The sequence below is a fragment of the Myotis lucifugus genome, unplaced genomic scaffold (genome assembly GCF_000147115.1).
Source record: "Myotis lucifugus unplaced genomic scaffold, Myoluc2.0 scaffold_2, whole genome shotgun sequence".
NCBI classification, from domain to species: domain Eukaryota; kingdom Metazoa; phylum Chordata; class Mammalia; order Chiroptera; family Vespertilionidae; genus Myotis; species Myotis lucifugus.
This window is the reverse complement of record NW_005871050.1, coordinates 20,768,318-20,775,964: the sequence shown is the minus strand read 5'-3', so window position 1 is coordinate 20,775,964 and position 7,647 is coordinate 20,768,318. Positions and strand designations below refer to the sequence as shown.

At 42.8% G+C, this 7,647-nt stretch overlaps 1 pseudogene; it reads left to right on the top strand.

Annotated features, from left to right (window-relative positions):
* The first annotated feature begins 4,704 nt into the window (after window positions 1–4,704).
* Window positions 4,705–5,989, top strand: LOC102431622 (annotated as a pseudogene).
* Window positions 5,990–7,647: the final 1,658 nt, after the last annotated feature.

Below are 7,647 nucleotides of genomic sequence, written 5' to 3'. Positions count from 1 at the left end.
ATAAAAATGCCATAGATTTCTGGGTGTTAATTTTGTATCCTGCTACAATTCTGAATTCATTTATTAAATCTAGTAGGTTTTTTATGGTGTCTTTAGGGTTTTCTATGTATAATATCATGTCATCTGCAAATAATGACAGTTTTACTTCTTGGCTTCTGATTTAGATCCTTTTATTTATTCTTGTTGTCTAAGTGCTATGGCTAGCACTTCCAATACTGTGTAGAATAGGAGTGGTGAAAGTGAGCATCCCTTTCTTGTTCCTGTTCTTTCTTAGGGGAAATGGTTTTAGTATTTGCCCATTGAGTATGATGTTGGCTTTGGGTTTGTCATATAAGGCTTTTATTATTTTGGGGTATGATCCCTCTATTCTGACTTTGCTAAGAGTTTTATCAAAAAAAAGTTTTGGATTTTGTCAAATGCTTTTTCCGCATCAATTGATGTGATCATGTGGTTTTTGTCTCAGAGGTGACTTTTAATTACATTCTTCCATAATGAACTTTTTTATATAAACTGAGACAAGGTCTTTTAACTCCCTGATCTGTTAGTGAGCCACATTCTTTCCTGTACAACATGTCTGACCATTTTACTGGTTTTGTGTCTGAAAATTACTATTTCGTTGCAACCCAATTAACTGCTCTGTAATCAGTATCAATGATAATTAGAACACCATAAATTCATCTGAAAATTACTGATTCTATAGATCCTTGTAGACATGGCCCTTAGTCTCACTGGAGACTTCAACCAAGCAGCTACCTCAGGAGGTCTGGTTGCTCCCTAGAGCTGCAGAACTGTAAGGAGGGAGCAATTGGAAGGGGGAGTTTGAGGAGAGCCAAAGGAGAGGACAGCCCAGCTGCTGAGGTTGGTAAGTAAAGGCAGCTTCCATGAAGTTGTTTTATGATGAGAGAAAGAAGTGAAACTCTCATAAGAACATCCTTTTCTTCAGCATCATGGCCCCACTTCTCATTGTGGGGCTTTTAGGAACTTAGCTTTTATAGGGTTAAACTGGTTTTTAAACTGGTTTTTATGAAAGTCATTATACCACAGTTCTTTCTGGACTCCAAATCAAAGTTCATTAAGTCATGAGAAAAGTTTACAGAAAAGAAATTTACTGGTTCTAATGAATAAAGTGGCCATAATAATTTGAGGTTTCAACTAATTTTTTTCTCAGTATATTCCCCCCTCTCTTCCCTCCATTCAAGTAGTTACCTGACTCTGTTATCATTGCTCGGGGGGGGGGGGTAAAGTACCTTAGCAAAAAACACAAGTAGCTTGAAAATTAAATGATTCAAAAAGCCTAAGCTCATAGAGGAAGAGATTCCACAAGGATAGAGGACTATTAAAATATAGAGAGGTAGAAGGCTTTTCCTCACAGTAGAAATGTGCCAGGGCTGACCAGCAGACCCTGAATGATGGATGAATGGATTACTCTGACACATGTTTCTGTGAAAGAGAGGCTAAGGGACTACCTGGCTTTTGCCACCAAGTAGCCTCACCTGCCTTTTTAGGCTTTTATTGTAACAACAGCTTGAACTAAAATGAACTATTATATACCATCAGCAGGGTAAGTATCCTTGAGAAAACACATGCTTCCTTCAAGCAAGGACATTTTGAAGTCTAAACATAAAGATACTAGTAAAATACCCAGGGGGTCAGACTTGTTTGGAAAAGTCAAGGTAGGGGCTGCCGCCTTCAGCAAGGTCCCTCCAGAGGCCCCTGACCTTTCGGAGAATCCTCCTTACAGACATTCCAACCGAGTCCTGTGCTTTCCCACAGAAATGGATTCTTCCAAACTTGGGGAGAGGAAAACTTAAGAGATTCTTGAAGAGCATCAAGGACCTTTTATTTTATTTCATAGCAGTTCTAGCAAGAAAACATCAAGACCCCTGAAAGCAATATTTGTGCGGTGTTCCTTGGCAGACAGGTCTGTATACAGAGGGTGGCAAAGATTCCTGAGTCCCAACAGCAGTGGGAAAGCATCCTGGGACCTCTGACTTGAAGGGATCATGTTGGTCAGGAGAGTAGACCTCTCAGCAGTCATCTATATTGACCTCCAATTAACAACTATATGTCTGTCATCTCATCACTGCTACTCACCCCAGTACCTCCCAATGGCTTGGCACCACCTAAGATATCAGTATGATGTTACAGCCTTGAGGTGAAGAGCCCAAAAAGGAAGGAGTTTAGTGTTTTTCCCCACCGGTCTCTCATCATAGAGCTCTTGGGGCTCAAAGTCTGAAATATAGATGTTATAGAAAATAGTTATATTTTTGAACAACAGTGAGCGAAGTCTGAGAGTAATACATGCTGTAAATATTTTAAGGGTCCCTTAATCCCTTCACCATGCCAGAGGGAAGGGGAGTTGTGGGGAGGTAGCAGAGGGCATAGAGGGGATAAATGGTGATGAAGGAGGCTTCACTTGGGGTGGTGAAGACACAATACAATATACAGATGATATGTTATAGAATTGTACACCTGAAAACTATATAATTATATAATTTTATTAACCAGTGTCACCCCAATGAATTCAATTTAAAAAATTTAAGGGTCCGTTCTCCTAAACCCACTTTTTTATCATACAATGATAAAATGATGTTTTTTGCTCTGGTCAAGAAAAAACAACACATTCTGACACAAAGGAATTTGTCTCATACTTATGAAAAGGCTTAAATGTCTGTGTCTTAAAATTTAGGCATTAGCTTTCACTCCTAACTCATATCCACATTCATGGCTACACAAAGCTACATCCAAACATAAGTCAATTTAAAAATGCTTAGCTTATCAGCTGGCTTCACCACAATTTGACATTATGAGGCCAGGAAACCTAGCTATTTCAAATCTGAAAAAAATATTACCAAGCCACACCTTTCAAAAAATGTTACTAACATATGATTCTTTGCTAAACAAGGAAGATGGGAAATGTAGCTGAATTCACAAAGAATGTATGGAGACTGCCAAGAAAGCAAATAATTTTTGGAAGACACCCTTATTTGGAAATACTCTAGTCATAGAACCCTGGTTGTTTAAACAAAAACATAACTCCTTTTGAAAATACTACTTCCAAAATATATAGAAAGAATTGAATACTATGCTATTCAGTTCTATAATTTATTTGGAAACAGCTTAGGTTTTTTTTTTTAAAAAAAAAAAAAAAGGCCAAAGCCCGCCAAGAACTTAAAGTAGCTTCCTGTAGGCATTGTGAGGTAGTGGGAAAAGCATAGCCTCTGGAGTTACACAGACTTGTTTTTGAAGCTCGGCTGTATTCTTAACTAGCTGGGTAACCTTGGGCAATTAACTTTATCTTCTCTAAGATTCATTTGTAAAAATAATAAAGTATATAAAATGGGCCCAGCTGGTGTGCGTAGGTGGGTTTAGCATTGTCCATGCACCGAGAGGTCACTGGTTCAATCCCCGGTAGGAGCACATGCCCGGGTTGTAGGCTTGATCCCCAGAAGGGGGCATGCAGGAGCCAACCATTCCATGTTTCTCTCATTGACATTTCTGTCTCTCTCTCCCTTTCCTTCCCTCTCTCTCTAAAATCAATAAAAACATATTATAAATCTATGTATATAAAGAGCCAGGGGCCGTCACATCCAAAACAACTGAACAGAACAACCTAACAGGCTGTGTGGGGCGACCAGGCCAGCAGCGGGGGGTTAGTGAGGGACGACCAAACAACTGAACAGCAGGCTGCGTGGGGCGACCAGGCTGGCAGGGGGGGGGGGGCAACCAGGCTGGCAGAGGGGGGCAACCAGGCTGGCAGAGGGGGGCAGTTGGTGGCGACCAGGCTGGCAGGTGGTCATGAGGGGCAACCAAGCCAGCAGAGGGGAAGTTGGAGGTGACCAGGTCAGCAGGGGGGGCAGTGAGGGGCAACCAGGCTGGCAGAGGGGGGCAGTGAGGAGTGACCAGGCTGGCGGGGGTGGGGCAGTTGGTGGGGACCAGGCCAGCGGGAGTGGGCAGTTAGGGGCAACCAGGCCAGCGGGGGGGGGAGGCAGTTGGGGGTGATCAGGCTGGTAGGGGGGCCAGTTAGGGGCAATCAGGCATGTGAGCAGTTAGGAGCCAGTGGTCCTGGATTATGAGAAAGATGTCCGACCCTGAGGGGGCCCGGATTGGAGAAGGTGCAGGCTGGGCTGAGGGGACCCCCACCCCCTGCACAAATTTCATGCACTGGGCTTCTCGTAAATATATAAAATAAAATGGGAAAACATATGTGAAAGTGCTCATTGAAGGATATTCCCCCTTCAGACCTCAATGGAAAAGAATAGTTGTACATGATTTTTATGATATAAAGTAATAAACAAGTATATGTCTTAATATGTGCACAAAGCTATTTAGATAATTTCTAAAAGGCTTTGAACAGAGCAAAACAATGTAAAGTGATGTATACCCAAGTACAAAATTATGAACTGGAGCGATATACATTTGAAATTAATTCTACTCATTCTACTTTAAATTGCTCTTAGCTCCCATTGTCCTTTTGTTGAGTCATCCTCCCACAGAGCCAAATCTGATTCTGCATTAGCCTAGTGAATTCCACTAGCTCCACACTGGTGACTCCCTGGGACCCCACCCTATCCAACTTGCACATGGACCAAGGCTCTCTTGGCACCAACCATCCAGGGCCTGAGTTGCAGTCTTTAAACACTCTCAAGGGGTCCCGGCAGCCTGGCGGGCGGCTGAGGTATGGTGCCTGGTCCTGTGGGCACCATGGCAAAAACCGTGGCTTATTTCTATGACCCCAATGTGGGCAACTTCCACTACGGACCTGGGCACCCGATGAAGCCTCACCGCTTGGCACTGACCCATAGTCTGGTCCTGCACTACAGTCTCTATAAGAAGATGATCATCTTCAAGCCATACTAGGCCTCTCAACATGACATGTGCTGCTTCCACTCTGAGGACTACATTGACTTCCTAAAGAGAGTCAGCCCCACCAATATGCAAAGAGCCTTAATGCCTTCAATGTGGGCGATGACTGCCCAGTGTTTCCCGGGCTTTTTGAGTTTTGTTCCCATTACACATGCCCATCTCTGCAAAGAGCAACCCAGCTGAACAACAAGATCTGTGATATTGCCATTAACTGGGCTGGAGGTCTGCACCATGCCAAGAAGTTTGAGGCCTCTGGCTTCTGCTATGTCAATGACATTGTGATTGGCATCCTGCAGCTGCTCAAGTATCACCCTCAGGTGCTCTACATTGATATTGACATCCACCATGGTGACGGGGTTCTTGAAGCCTTCTACGTCACTGCCCGGGTCATGACAGTATCCTTCCACAAGTATGGAAATTACTTCTTTCCTAGCACAGGTGACATGTATGAAGTTGGAGCATAGGGAGGCCGCTACTACGGTCTCAATGTGCCCCTGTGGGATGGCATTGATGACCAGAGTTACAAGCACCTTTTCCAGCTGATTATCAACCAGGTGGTAGACTTCTACCAACCCACGTGCATTGTTCTTCAGTGTGGAGCTGACTCTCTGGGCTGTGATGGATTGGGCTGCTTCAACCTCAGCATTCGAGGACATGGGGATTACGTCAAATATGTCAAGAGCATCAATATTCCTCTACTGGTGCTAGTGGTGGTGGTTTTACTCTCCGAAATGTTGCCCAGTGCTGGAGACATCACTACTGGTAGAAGAGGCTATTAGTGAGAAGCTTCCCTAGAGTGAATACTTTGAGTACTTTGCCCCAAACTTCAGGCTCCATCCAGATGTCAGCACCTGCATCGAGAATTAGAACTCACGCCAGTATCTGGACCAGATCTGCTAGACAATCTTTGAAAACCTGAAGATGCTGAACCATGCACCTAGTGTCCAGATTCATGGTGTGCCCACAGACCTCCTGACATGACAGGACTGATGAGGCTGATGCAGAGGAGAGGGGTCCTGAGGAGAACTACAGCAGGCCAGAGGCACCCAGTGAGTTCTATGACGGAGACCATGGCAATGACAAGGAAAGTGATGTGGAGATTTAAGAGCAGCTGGGCTTGCTGTGCCCCCAAGAAATTCCTTTTAACCTCTTGGTTGAGTGGGAGGGAAAAGGACACTTCTCCAAAATGGACATACAGATGGCCAAGAGGCATATGAAAAAAATGCTCAAAGCCCCTGATCATCCGAGAGATGCAAATGAAAACAACAATGAGGTACCATCTCACACCTGTCAAAATGGCTACCATCAACAAATCAACAAACGACATGTGCTGGTGAAGATGTAGAGGAAAAAAAAACCCTAGTACTCCACTGGTGGGAATGCAGACTGGTGCAGCCACTGTGGAAAACAGTATGGAGTTTCCTCAAAAAATTAAAAATGGAACTCCCATTTGACCCAGTAATCCCACTTCTAGGAATATAACCTAAGAAACCTGAAACACCAATCAGGAAGGATATATGCACCCCTATGTTCATAGCAGCACAATTTACAATAGCTAAGATTTGGAAACAGCCTAAGTGCCCATCAGCAGATGAGTGGATTAAAAAACAATGTTACATCTACCCAATGGAATACTATGCAGCTGTAAAAAAGAAAACTCTTCCCTAGCTGGTTTGGCTCAGTGGATAAGATCTTTGGCCTGCAGACTGAAGGGTCCTGGGCTTAATTCTGATCAAGGGCACATGCCTGGGTTGCAGGCTCGATCCCCATTAGGGGGCATGCAGGAGGCAGCCAATCAATGATTCTCTCTCATCATTGATGTTTCTATCTATCTTTCCCAGAAATCAACCCAACCTAGTATGCCCTTCCTTTCTGAAACCAGTTATATTTTAACCAAAAAGAAAAAAAAAGTACTCTTACCATTTGCAACAGCATGGAAGGACCTGGAGAACATTGTGCTAAGGGAAATAAGCCAGTCAGAGAAAGACAAGTATCAGATGACCTCATTCATATGTGGAAGCTAATGAACAACATAAACAGGTGAACAAAAATAGATCCAGAGACATAGAAGTATCAAATAGACTATTGAACCTCAGAGGGGAGGCAGGGGAGGATGGGTGGGTGGGAAAAGATCAACCAATGAACTTGTGTGCATATATGCGTAACCCATGGATACAGAGAGTAGAGTGGTGAAGGCCTAGGGTGGGGGGCAGTGACGGGCTAGGAGAGGTCAATGGGGGGGGAAAGGGGGACATATGTAATACTTTCATCAGTAAAGATTTAAGTAAGTAAGTAAATAAAATTTTAAAATTTCTGTGGATTTACCTTAGTAATGTAATTCTTATCAAAATGCCAATGACATTTTTGACAGAACTAGAACAAGTAATCAAAATAATTATATGAAACCACAAAAGACCCTGAATAGCCACAGAAATATTGAAAAAGAATAACAAAGTTGGAGGTATCTGATATCAAACTATACTGCAAGGCTAAAGTAATCAAAACAGTATAGTACTGGCATTAACTGACACATAGAACAGTGGAACAGAATAAAGAGTTCAGAAATAAACCCACACCTATATGGTCCATTAATATATGACAAAAGAAAGAAGAACATATAATGAAGAGAGTCTATTCAATAAATGATGTTAAGAAAGTTGGATAGATACTTGCAAAAAAAAGAGAGAAAGAAGGAAACTAGACCCCTTTCTTAAACCATACATAAGAATAAACTCAAAATGGATTAAAGACTTAAAAATAAGTCTCAAAACCATAAAACTC